Raw genomic sequence first — 14,941 nt, 5'->3', positions numbered from 1 at the left:
TTGTAGACCAGGCTGGTCTCGAACTCACAGAGATCCGCCTGCCTCTGCCTCCCGAGTGCTGGGATTAAAGGCGTGCGCCACCACCGCCCGGCCAATCTTTGATGTCAACAAGACCACATATAGACTCAAACTCAAACAACTTGGGCCTTTCTCTCTTTTGCTAATTTGATGGTTGATCCTCGATGTCAACATGACTACATCTAGAGTGAAAACCAAAGAGTTTGGGCAAGCCTGTCCTTACAGGTCCACACTTTCTTGATTGCATCATTTAAGGTGGAAAGGCTCATTCACATATTCGGCCCCACATTCTGGCGACAACCCACATGAAATGATGTGAAGGAGATTTTTGCTTTTTTTCCTATTGCCTTTACTGCCACTGACAACTTCATCTATTTCATTGCCAAGGCATCTCTTTGGTAGAGTTAGAACCAGTTTCACTGAGGTTCCAACACAGACTGAAGACCAGCGGCTCTCCAGAAATTCTCCGGAACTCTAGACCCAGAATGGAATTGTTGAGTCATCTAGCATCCAGACTCAGGGACTGAACAAAAACTGGACTCCTGGCCCTTCTACCGTGAGACAACTATTATGGGACTTGCTAGACCACAACCTATAAGCCATTCGAATATCTCTCCCCCTTCCCCATAGATGTATATGTGTGAATACGTATATATACACATATTCAATCTTCTATCAGTTCTGTTTTTCTGGAGAACCCTACCATAGCATCTCTTCCTCTATTTAGTCCATTTCCTGGAGCCTGTTCCCCTATCAAATTACTCATAGCTTATCTTCTGTGCTTGTGTATGTGCGCATGTCTGTGCTGTGTAAATGAGTTTGCATACGCCTGCGCATATGTGTGATGCTGGACATCTTCATTTTCCTCTGTCACTTTCTACCTTAGGACAGGGTCTCTGACTCTACTTGAAGTTCACTGAAGGGCTAGAGTGACTGATCCCCAGGCCCTGGAATCCCTGTCTCCACCTTCCGTCACTGGGATGGTAATAATGTCTGATTTTTTACATGGGAGCCTGGGATCCAAAAATCAAGTCCCTATTCTCATGCAGCAACTACTTTAACCGCTGAGATATTTCTCCAGCTCCTATAGCTTACCTTTAAGAGTTCTTAGTGAGGTTTCTCATAAGCTCTCTTCTTTTTCACTCACTTCTTTAAAACTCAATCAAGATTATACCTCTGTATCAAGATCCCAATACCAGTATTAAACTATGGATTGCATTTTCACAGTGATCAACAACTCTCCTTATAGGAATATATATATATATACTACATCTGATCATATAAAGGTTTGCCAGGCCCTATAACACAAGGTAATGAAGAAAATGACTAATTGTTGATAGAAAATATACTGTAGGCCTCAGAATTTTGTAAAGTATGTCATGAGAAATAGCAAAATTTTGATAAAAGAACTTTCAATAACTGGGGAATATGGGCATAGTATTGTCCAAACTTCTTCCTGGTGATTGGGGGCACTGTTAATCAGGCCTTTTATGATGTATCCTATGTGCTAGATTCATCTCAGTCAGCAGTTGGGTGAAGTAACTTTTTGAGGATGTTCATGGTGACCTTTCAGGAGGCCTTGGTCCATGAAGCCATATTTGCTTGGAGGCAATCCACAGGTTCTCATCTTCTGTGAAAACAAAAGAAGAACCTCTTTTCCAAAGCACCATGTTCTTAGACCCAAATTTGGAAGTCATGATACCTTTATAATATACATGCTGGTTTAGGTTAGCAGTCCATTCATTAAAATGTTTCTCTATACTTAGCTCTTTCACAATCAAAATTTCAAAGTAAACACCATAATATGAATAATATAAACTTTATGTGATTTTTCCATCTTTACATGGCTTGTTTTTACTCTATTACTTTATTCTGTCTCTTTAAAGACGTTACCTTTTTTTTAAAAAAAAGCATTAACTTTATTTTATGACTCTATACTCCTTTTTTCTTTTCTCTCTCAAGCCTGTATACATTTATCCAAAACTGTGACCCAGTTTTAGGTCTTTTATGTCTTATTACATTGTCTATAATTCTCTACTGTCTTGAACTTTTAGAATGGTAAGCAGCTTGGTTGCAGCTGCTTTGGATATTAGCTCCACCTCTCTCCAATTTTAAAATGGTGGAAGCACTACCAGTGCTAGCTCTTGGGGTGCCAGGCAGTAGCTTTGCTGAGCAGTCCAACCCCAGGAATGAGTGTGCAGTACATAAACCCTTTTTATCTTAGTGACAGCCAAGTCTGCCACACAGAGCACAGCACAGCTTGGAAACATCTCTGTGTATGGTGGCAGACATCCGCCATGTTCTTCTGCTTGTGTATGCCTAGTAGATCTGATCCCACCACCTACCCAGGCAGGGAGCCCTGAGCCACAGGCATGGTCTCAGCCACTTTCCTCCCAAACCTATTGGGCACAGAAACACTAGAGCCCACAAATGTCATTAAAATGCTTCATAACCAGATTTCATGCTTGTGGCACGGCCCAGGAAGCCATGTTTTAAAACCACGTGGATTTTTTTCTGCTATGGTTGCTGAGTCAGGAAAATCTTTCTTAAAGGAGCTGTGGCGTGCTGCCAGCAAACAGAAAAAAGCTGCGCTAAACTCTATATTTGTACCTAGCCCTCTCAGGTTTTACATGCAGTTAGTTGGCCACGTTGACATGACAATTTTTGTAGGGAGCGGGGCCCCTTGTTTTTCCTGGCGGCCTGGCTAGCTTACACCTGAAATAACTACACAGAAACTATATTATTAAAACACTGCTTGGCCATTAGCTCTAACTTCTTACTGGCTAACTCTAACATATTAGCATAACTCATCTCCATTAATCTGTGTATCGCCATGTGGCAGTGGCTTACCAGAGATTCTAACAGGCATTTATCTCTGGTGCAGGATGCATGGCTTCTCTCTGACTTCCTGTCTTCCTCCAAGAATTCAGTTCTGTCTTCTCTGCATACCTAAGTTCTGCCCTACCAACTAGGCCAAGGCAGTTTCTTTATTCATTAACCAATGAAAGCAACACAAAAACCCCGCCTACCTAAGTTCTGCCCTATCAACTAGGCCAAGGCAGTTTCTTTATTCATTAACCAATGAAAGCAACACACAAACAGAAGGAACTTCTATACCATTTTGATTACAAAGCAAACAAAGAGGTACCTTTAGAAATTATACAGTCTTTACAGCTATGGATGATATTCTGCCAGTCTTATGTGATTTTCCTTATACATCCATTATTTGATTTTGGAAATTAGTTTTGTTTTTCATATTGTATCATTAAGAAAATGATTTGATAACAGATAAAACAATGAGGTACTTTTATAAATTATACAGTCTTTTCAGACTAATAATTTTGAATAGCTAGTTCAAAAAATTAATACTATGGAGAAGGATAGCATTAATTTGACAGATAAAATCTAGTCAATGTTGAAGGATGCTGAGACATTATCTAAGAAAAATTGTGCCTATGAATTGAATAATTAGAACCTGTTGAAAAGTTAGGATAGATTAATGGAGAAGGTAACTCTCCAGGAAGGTAAAATGCATAGCATTAAAATTATGTCCAAGAATGAAACATTATCTTTACTGGAAAGATCCACAACTTTGAATCATCAATGAGGTCATTAGAACAGAACACTGGAAAAGAGATTCAAACTTTGCAAAAGGCAGTAGTAAAAGATTTGAAAAGGTTGAGGAAATTATCAAAACTGATGAACAGGGACAGAAGGTTAAAGAACAGGATTTAGCCTCATCAGTGTGTGCTTGACTCCAGAATGACTTATTCAGAGTTTTAACTGCATATCTGTTCATTTCTTCTGAGAAGACATCTGGAACAAAGTACCAAAGGTAAGAAAAAATATACATAATAACCTATAGGTATTAGAGATCTAAAAGTAATTAAAGAAGCAATAGTATCTTATGGCCTACATTCACCATTTGTTAGGGAAATGGTGGAAAAGTGGGCTTCAACCAAATAAGGCTTCCCAACGCAATTGGCTTCAATTAATCTCAGTGGTCCTAGAATATGGACTCCAGCTGCTTTGGGAGTATTATTGGCAAGAATAGGCAAAAGTAGAGGAAAAGAATTTGAGTCTTCACAAGATCAAATTCTTGGCAAGGGCCATTACTCTGATCCTCAGGGCCAGGCTCTCTACAATGTATGTACCTTGTCTCTCTCTATATAGCACAATAGCTTCAAATGCTTGGGTCAAAATTCAGGAACCAGAAAAGAGAATTAAATCATAAACTAGGCTTAAATGGGGCTAAAGAAAACCTTTAGTGATTTTTCACAAAAACTAACTAATGATGTACAAATAGAAATAACAGACCAGAAGCTAGACGAGTACTTATTAAATTTCTGGCTTTTAAAAATGCCATCTTAGAATGCAAAAAGATACTTAGGCCTTAAAGATCAAATCAGCATAAATAGATGAATGTGTCTTGCAGACAATGAATATTGAGACATTTGACAATAATACCGAGGCTTGGGTAGGAGAAGTGATTTCCAATGGCATGAGGAGATACCAAAATGCCATATATCCTGGGTGATGGTGGCACACCCCAATAATTCTAGAACTCATGAAGAAGAGACAGGCAGATCTCTGTAAGTTTGAGACCAACCTTGTCTACAGAGTAGGTTCCAGGACTGGCTCCATAGCTACTGACAAACCCTTTCTTAAAAAAAAAGTCAAATGTTTTAATTATGATAGAAGAGCATATCTGAAAAGGGGCTGTAGACAAGGAATTCCTAGAAATAATGTCTCTTCTATGTATGGCAAGAATAGGTGGTCTCAGCCTTTTGGGATATGTAGGAGATGTGGCAAAGGTTGACATAAAACCAATGAAAGTAGGTCGATGAAAGACAGACAAGGCAACTTAATATTACCAGGAAACTCCTTTAGGGGCCTCTCTCAGGCCCCTTTATCAAATGTGGTCCAGTCATTCCAAGTCACTGAGGAGAACATGTCTTACCAGGAAAATTTAATAAATCTTGTGCTTACTGTAAAAAAAAAATACTGTTCAGGATGATAGAGTAGACATGAAAATGAATCAAAAACTCCAGTAGGAAATAGGTAACATATATTTTTGCAGACTTCAATAAATGATCAAAGACAAAAGCTAAGAGGATTATAAATGACATTGTAATTGAAGTATTACTAGCCATGGGTTCAGACATAAGTATCATTACTCCAAAATTTTAGCATCTGAATTGACCTCTTCAAGAAATAATTCAATTCCTAGGAACCAAAACCCTATCTGAAGTGAAACAAAGCATGAGATGGGTAGAATTCATAGGGCTAGAAGGACAAAAATGAAGTCTAAGGCCATATGTGAATTTATGGGGTCATGACCTATTGCAGCAATGGAATACCCAGATTAACATCCATACAGTCCCCCAAACTCATGTTTCTGGGAAGGCTATTAGAAAGTATTATAAACAAAGTCAACAGTCATTCAGGCTGTACAAGAACACAAAGTAATTAGCAAACCTTCAGAGGTACTAATGGTCCTGCCTTTAAAATTGTTAACTGAGAAGCCAATATGGGTTAAACCATGGCCTTTAACAGAAGAGACACTACAGGCTTTAGCATAGCTGGTACAGGAATGATTAGATGGTTACCATATTGAAGAATCAGGCAACCTTTGGAATTCTCCTGTATTTGTTGTTAAAAAGAAAGATGGAAAATGGAGAATGGTGATATATCTATGAGCTGTCAAGAAGGTAATTCAACTTATGGGCCCTCTACAATATGGAATTCCTCTACCTTCTCTATTGCCAAAAGGATAGCCTCATAAAGTTATTGATTTAAAAGATTGTTTCTTCACTATACCTTTACAAAAAAAAAAGGATAGAGAAAAATTTGCTTCCAGTCAATACTTATAATTCTTAGCCTACTGGGAGATAGAAATGGGCAATCCATCCAAAGCTCAATAGCTCTACCCTGTGCCAATACTTTGTAAATCAGCCATTGAAAATAACATGTAAGCAATCTCCTAAGTCTATAAATTTATATTACATGAATGGAATTTTGTTATCAGATTCAAATGCAGAGACTTCAAAAAGAATGTTTAAAAATGTAAAGAAAGTTTTGCCTAAATGGAGATTACAAATTGCTCCTGAAAAAATACAAAAAGGAGATTCTGTCAATTACCTAAGTTACAAAATAGTCTTACAGAAAATTAGGACATAAAAGATAAAAATTAGGAGAAACAAATTGCAGATACTTAATGACTTTCAAAGATTTTAGGAGGCATTTTCAGTATACCATTCGCTGTTAGGATAACATGTGATCTAAAAATTCACTTAAACAAAACTTTAGATGGTGACAAAGACTTAAAACCTCCCAGAGAATTAACAGCTGAAGCTGAGAAAGAATTGCCTTTCGTTGAGGAGAAATTACAAGAGGAACATGTGGATAGGGTAAATCTAAATCTTAATTGCATTCTAGTCATATTGCCTTCCAGAATTTCCCTTATAGCAATTTTAATGCAAAGGAAAGGTATTATCTTATAATGGATCTTTTTACCACACAAAACAAGTAAAAAATTGAAATCTTATGTGGAAAAGTCTCTGAATTAATTATAAAAGAAAAATTGAGACTTTTTCAACTAGAAGATATAAACCCAGCAGAGATTATAGTGCCTTTTACTACTGATGAAATTAAAAATTATGGGAAGACAATTAAACATGGCAAAAAGTTTGTGCTAATTTTTAGGAGAGATTAAAAGTTATTTTTCCAAAAGTGATAGAATTAACCTTATAAAGAGAACTACTTCAATTATTTCCTGAATTGTAAATGATGCATCAATAACTGGAGTCAGAACATTTTATACTGATGCAAATAAATTAGGAAAGGCAGGTTAGAAATCAGAAGAATTAAGTAAGGTGGAAAAGAGTCATTGTAATTCTGTCCAGAATTATATGCTATTTTCATGGTACTAAGGGATTTTAAAGAACCTCTCAATATAGCTACTGATTCACAGTATGCCGAAAGAGTTGTCTTACATATTGAAACCACTGAATTTATACCAGAAAATACAGAAATGATTTTATTATTTATTCAGGTTCAAGACATAATCAGGAATAGGCTTTGTCCCATATACATAAAACATATCTGAAGAGGTATGTTGACGACCTCAGAATTTTATTTAAAAAACATGTCAATAGCAAAGGTTTAAAACAGGACTTTTATATTACATGGCAACAAGCTAAAGAGATTATAAAAAGATGCCATTCTTGCTCTTTCTATAAGAAAATACCATCACCCACAGGGAGTAACCCAAAGGGTACTCAAAGGAATGAAATCTGGCATATGGATGTGTTCCACTTTGCAGAATTTCGAAAATTAAAATATGTACAGCACACCATTGACACTTATTCAAGTTTTCAATGTGCAACTGTCTTGAGCTCATAAAAGCCTGATTCCGTAATCATGCATTTATCAGAAGTTATGGCCATCATGGGTATACTTGAACAAATAAAGCAGACACTGGTCCAGCATATGTATCTATGAAAATGAAACAGGATTTTTCTTATTATAATATAAAGCATATTACAGGTATACCAAACAATCCTACAGGTCAGGCAGTTATAGATAGAACATATCAAACTATAAAGAATATGCTAAACAAACAGAAAGGGATAGACAATACCCCCCAGAAATAGGTTGAAAATGTTTATTAATCTTGAATTTCTTTAACACTAATGAGAAAGGAATAATGGCAGCAGAGAGACGTTGGACAATAGAAAAAATTCTTAATTAAATCAGCCAGTGTATTTCAAGAATGTGTTGACCTCACAATGGTAACCAGAACTATGTTGGAAAAAGGGGTTTTGCTCTTGTTTTCACAGGAGAAGAAAAGTTATGTAAACTGTTAAAATTAATAAAGATTCCATTTAAAAAAAGAGAAACCTCTTGAGAAAGAGAAATATAGTTCATCCAAAGTGGCGACAACCATATAGGTGGTAAGAAAACTTCATAAGAATTGAGGCAAGGTTCTGTTCTTGTGTTTACATGAAAAATACTTATCTTCAAAAAGTAAAGAGACCCTAGACATTTGGATGCATACAAAGGAAAAAATGACTATCCAGAAAGGATCACCAAGTAAAGAAGAATATGACTTATGAGGGCAGGTTTTCTGAGGGTAAAAATTCATTCTCTCTATATATATTTATATCTAACATCCTATAGTGTTATAAAATCACAAAAATTAAAGGTGTTTGGAGTTGGACAATGGCTATCCTTTTCTAAATCCAAGCATGCTGTTAAAAATTTAGACTTTCTGTCTCATGTCTGGAGACATATGGGGTGGGACAGAAAGATGAAAGGATTTATGAAAAAAATTAATTTTCTCTATCCTATTTTGTCAATATTATATCTTTCATTGAATATGTCTATATAAATAATGTTTAAGTCTTTCACAATGAACAGTGGATATTCTTGAAGTAATCTTTGAAGTTTCCAGGAAGAAGATCGGTCTCCAAAACAATGACTCCATCTGTTTGTTATGATGTCACAATGCTGATAGTGCTATTATAAGACTGGTATTGAGGATCAGCTGGACAATATAGTTCCATCTGGTTAGCTGAAATGGTGCACCTTCTTACAATATTATGGACTGAACTCTAATCAAGAACTTCAGAAAAACTCTATCAACTGGTGTCCTTCTATCTTTGTGTTGTTTTCACTGATTAATAAAGTAACTGCCTTGGGCCTATAGCAGAGCTATAGAGGAACAGAGGCAGGTGGGGAAAACAAAATGGAATGCTACAGAGCTAGTTCCAGGACAGGCTCCAAAGCCACAGAGAAACCCTGTCTCGAAAAACCAAAAAAAAAAAAAAAAAAATGGAATGCTTGGAAAAAGAGGAGGAGAGAGACACCATGGATCTGTGCCCAGAGGTAGATGTGCTGAAACTTTGATGGTAGGCCCAAACCTCGTGGTGATATACAGATTAATAGAAATAGGTTAAATTAAGATGTAAGAGTAAGCTAATAAGAAGCTAGAGCTAACTGGCCAAGCATTGATTTAATTAATACAGTTTCTGTGTGATTATTTCACATCAGGGTGGCCAGGATGAACAAGCAGCTTTCTCATGCTACAATCAACTACTCAGATACCATTTGCAATTTTATCAGAGAGTAGTCTTGAAATTTAAACATCATTTTACCTTTACGGGATCCCATAGAAAGAACCTCACCCCATGGCAGCTTGAAGCAATTCTATATAATATTCCCTCTCCCAACAAAGTTTGTCTTCAGAGTTAGGAACGTCATTTAGGGGTTAATTATTACTTGTATAGGGTTGGAATTGGGGTGGAAATTATGTAGGCCCAGAGATCTCCTTGAAAAAAAGGGGGGGAATTAAATGGGATAATAAGTATATTAGTGTGAGCTTACTCCTACTAATTATATATAATAGTGAGTAATAGAGTGAATACTTGTGAACTATTGTTTATGGACAATTTACATTGGTATAGATTTTTGTATGCTGATACATGTTCAAATTATATTTGTTATATTGAATATGGTACTATTTCTATTTACAATATTTGTACACCTATGCAAAGTTATTTTGTCAGACTGTATGCATACATGTTTCTACATCTGTTTAAGACATTTTGTATATTGATACAATTTTAGGATTATATTATATATTTTGTATTGCATTATGTATTTCTACCTCTGATCAAGATACTTATGTATTGTTTACATTTTGAGGTCATTGTCCTCATTCATGGCAGAATTGTTTAAATATTTTCAATATCCTGATATGAAGTTTTAGTCTTTAAATTATATGTTTTAAATGTTATGGGTAAATAATCATTCATGTTTGCCATACTTATAGTCAGACTAAGTAGGTTTTTTTTAGGTACATAGAGATTGTATTATGCATAGATAGGTAATCTTCAACCACTTCAAAGATATGTAAAACATGGCATTTAAATAACTTTGGGTTCTGTTGATGTGACACATATTTGCTCCTGGAAGTACCAATCTTTTCCTGAGAGAATGTTGAGCACCGAATACAATCTACTTGGAGCTTGTTTCTTTTTTGGCACAACTGATCTTTGGGCAAGGAACTGCTCATGCCTTGAACACTGGCAATTGTATGGTGTCTGGACTGGACAAGCAGGATACAAAAAGACTGCCAAACCTTGCCAAGACATGGTAAGATGGTTTTAAAAAGATTCCCTGCCTCTGAAAATGGTCTGTCAGTTTCTCTAGGCCTTAGCCAAAGTTGGTTGCTTTAACATTATAAATGAGACTTTGGGTGATTGTCCAGGTAGACAGTTGCTGCCTCTTTGGGGGAGAGACAGAAAAAGGAAGAGACTCAGGCTGCAAGCAGGAAGAAAGACCTGCCTGCCTCAGCAGATGGAGAGGTAGATGGGTTGTCTCTTAAAGAGACAGGACAGACCATTACATTTAGTATAGTTATCATTCTGATTATAGGAAAAGGCCAGTTCAGACATTCTCTCTAGTATTGCTAATTGTCTTAGTTAAAGGCATCATTGTGGTTTCCTGATAGTTTTCCTGGCATCAGATTTCTCCCAAACCCCATAATGCCTCCCTCTATTAATATATCTCTTTTCTTTCTCTTCCTCTCCATTTCTACCCCAACTTTACCTCCCATTAACTCATGTTCTCATCCTCTATCCATTTGCTTCAACCCCCTTTACCCCCGCTAACCCCAGTTTACCCAGGCAATCTCATCTATTTTCTCTTCCCAGTAAAATCCATGAGTCCCTCTTAGTGTCTTCCTTGTTCCTTAGCTTCTCTGGGACTGTGAATTGTAACCTGATTTTCATTTGCTTTACATCTAATATCCACTTATAAGTGAGTACAAAACATGATGTTTGTCTCTCTGGGTCTGGGTTTGCTCACTCAGAATGATTTTTTTTCAAATACTATCCATCTGCCTGTAAATTTCATGATGTCACTGTTTTTTTCACCACTGAGTAATACTCAATTAAGTAAATGTGCCAGATTTTCATTATCCATTCTTTGGTTGCAGGGCATCTAGGTTGTTTCTAGTTTTTGGCTATTGTGCTGTTATAAACATGTTTGAGTAAATGTTCTTAGGGTAACTCTCACCAAACAAGTTATTGACTTGTATGATACCAACTTTAAGTGTTTGAAGAAAGAAATTGAAAAATATATTAGAAAATGGAAAGATCTCCCATTTTCTTGGATATGTAGAATTAACATAGTAAAAATGGCAATCATACCAAAGCAATCTACAGATTCAATACAATTCCATCAAAATCACAATACAATTCTTCACAGACCTAGAAAGAACAATATTCCACTACATATGAAAAAACAAAAACCAAGGATAGCTAAAACAATCTCGTACAATAAAGGAACTTCTGGAAGTATCATCCATGCTGACTTCAAGGACTACTATATAGAGCTCTTGTAATAAAAACAATTTGGTATTGGCATAAAACCAGACACATGGATTAATGGAATCAAACTGAAGACCCTGAGATAAATGTAAACACCTATGAACACCTGATTGTTGACAAAGACACCACAATTATACCATGAAAAAAAATCATTTAAAAAAATGGTACCAGCAGGACTGGATGGCAACATGTAGAAGAATGTAAATAGATTCACATCTATCACCATGCACAAAACTGAAGACCAAGTTGATCAAAGGCTTCAAAATAAATCCACTTATATTGAACCTGATAGAATCAAAAGTGGAAAGTAGTCTTAAACACTTTGGCACATAAGACTACTTTCTGAATATATCACCAGTAACATAGGCAGTGTGAATAAAAGTTAGTAAATGGGATCTCCTAAAATTGAAAAGCTTCTGTGGGTCAAAAGATATGGTAAATAAGACAAAATGGTAGCCTACAGAGTGGGAAAACATATTCCCAATGCCACATCTGACAGAGAACTGATCTTGAAAATACAGACAGAAGTCAAGAAAGATGAAATCAGAATGCATCCAATTTAAAAATTGGGTAGATTTAAACAGATAATTCTTAGTAGATGAATTTCAAATAGTGAAAAGACATTTAAGGAACTATTAAACATTTTTAGTCATAAGGGAAAGCCAAATCAAAATAACTCTAAGATACTATCTTACACCTGTCAGAATGGCTAAAAACAAAAAGACTGAGGACAGTTTACCTTGGAGAAGATGTGGAGTAAGGAGAATACTACTCTACTGCTGGTAGGGGTATAAACTTGTACAGGCACTTTGGAAATCAGTTGGGTCATTTCTCAGAAAATTAAAAACCACTCTACCTCAATACCCAGTGATTCCACTCTTAGGTATATACAGAAAGGATGCTTAGTCATACCACAAGACCATTCTCTTTCATACCACCAACCATTAAAAACAGATTTTTCTATACCTGTTACTATGTTTTTGTTAATCTATGGTTCTTATGGGGAGATTATCAGCCATGGTTTAAATTTATTTAAAATTTTATATATATATATGTGTGTGTGTGTGTGTGTGTGCGTGTACATGATATATATATATATATATGATAAATATATGTATATATTAAATACAAGCATACATATACTAAATACAAGCACACATATTTTAAATACAGACATAAAGATATATACATAGATAATAGGTAGGTGGGTAGGTAGATAGATGATAGATGATAGATAGATAGATAGATAGATAGATAGATAGATAGATAGATAGATAGATAGATAGATAGAAAGATAAGATAGATAATAGAGACACACAGATAGGTAGATATCCTATATGTATTTAGTATTATTTTATATGTATGATTTGCTTTGGCTCTCTTGGGACTTCTCTGGTTCCATATGAATTTAAGGATATTTCTGTGTCTTTCTTTGAAGAATGCTGTAGCTATTTTTATTGGAAATAAATTTGTAAACAACTTTTGACAAAATGGTCATTTTTATATATTAAGTCTACAAATCTTTAAATATAAGATGTCTTTCAATTTTTTTAGTATGTTTTTTAATCTTTTTCTTCAGAGGTTTGAATTTTTATTGTAAAGGTCTTTTATCTCCCTTGTTAGCTTGTTCCATGATATTTTATTTTCATTAATGCTGTTGAGTATGGAGGTGTATGTATAAACTCTTTTTAATGTATTTCTTGTTATATTTGATGTATGGAAACAGCTGATGTTTTCAAATTAACCTTGTACCATCTCACTTTGTAAAAATTTTTGAATGTTCCTAGCAGTTTTCTGGTAGAATATGTGGTACCTACTATGTATAATATCATATCATCTCCAAATAGGGATAATTTGCCTTCTTTTTTATTAGTGTTTCTATAAGTTCTTTCTTTTGTCAAACTGTTCTGACTTGTGCTTCCAGAACTATATTGAAAATGAATTTGGATAGTCTGTAATACTATGTTATTCCTGATTTTAACAGATTTGCTTTAATATTTTTTCCTCATGTAAAATAATGGTGGCTGTGATTTTGTCATATGTAACTTTTATTATGTTGAGCTATGCTCCCTCCAGCCCTACTTTCCCTAGAATTTTAACAGGAAAACATGTTAGATTTTATAGCTGGTCTTTTCTATCTGTTGAGATGATCAGATGATTTTTATCCTAGTTCATATTATATGCTGTAATATATTTATTGCCTTATATATGTTCAATAAACTCTGTGTTTCTGTGATAAAAGCAAATTTATCATAATGAATGATCTCCTTGATATGGTATATAAATCTTTGACATCCCTGAAGCCACAAGTTATGCCTCAAAACTATGTTTATATTATCTTGAAAAGTTTTCTGAGATCACTGAGATAGAATTCAGGGTGATTTGTTACTTTTAAATGTTATGTTGGTCCATAAAACACATAAACTCACACACACACACACACACACACACACACACAATATATATATATATATACATTTGTTCATGTATGTATGCATATGTATATACATGCATATAAATACATGCATGCATATATATTGTATGCAAAACACATAGAAAGGATACCAAAGCAATAAAAATCTCCCTGTCTTTTAAAAGTAGTCTTCTCTGTCCCATAGACTCCAATCACTGCTGAAATGATAGAAAAAAATGTTTCTATTTCTCCAAATGTCATTCAGCTCTTTTGTTTGTGTCCTTTATTTGCAGAAGGAGCAAGAGTTCCTTAGCAATGCCCTTTTGAGGGTCACAAAAGCAGGGCTGCCATAAATCACAAACTGGTAATATTAGTGAAGTTAAGAAACAGAGTTATAACAAAACTTTTCTCAGAAATTCAGAATGAATTAAGTATAGAATTGAGGAAATTTGAATTTTTTTAGTCAGGATCACAAATTGAGCTTCTGAAATTATCTTTGAAGTGACATAACTGGTCAGGGCTAAGACTTAAACTCTGCCTCTAAAATTATGAGAATAGGGCAAATAGATAGGGAAATAGGAGGTATGAATCCTCTTAATGGAGAAATGGGGAAGGGGAGCTCTAATCAGTAGAGAGCCTGAGGATAAATATGGAATAAGGAAGAAGGAAAATAATGCCAGGGGTGTCTGAAAAAGTCATAAGGCTTCATAATTTTAACTGTGTACATGAAAATACATATACTACATTTACATTAGTGTAATATATAAATGTAATTTAAATTAAAATTTTTCAGCTGGGATGACAATGTTCCCTCCAAGAGCCAAAGACTATAAGAAAAACTCAATACCCAGTATGAAGTCTTTTGAGTTGTTGATCAGAACTGTCCAAGAGACTCTCCAAACTTTATATGTTATTTTGATTGCTCTTAGTTAGCCCCAAGAGGGGTGAGGTAAATATTTAATGTTGAAAAAAAAAACAAGTAAATTTTACACAGGGCTAGGGAACTAGAGCTGGGTCCAGTCTAAAAGATTCTGAGGACTAATTTGTTCTCATAACAGAAAGCATCATGCAAACTTCAAAACAATAGAAATAACCAAGAGGCATACCCAACTAT

Source organism: Microtus ochrogaster, chromosome 10, assembly GCF_000317375.1.
Source record: "Microtus ochrogaster isolate Prairie Vole_2 chromosome 10, MicOch1.0, whole genome shotgun sequence".
Taxonomy (NCBI): Eukaryota; Metazoa; Chordata; class Mammalia; order Rodentia; family Cricetidae; genus Microtus; species Microtus ochrogaster.
This window is presented reverse-complemented; position numbering follows the sequence as displayed.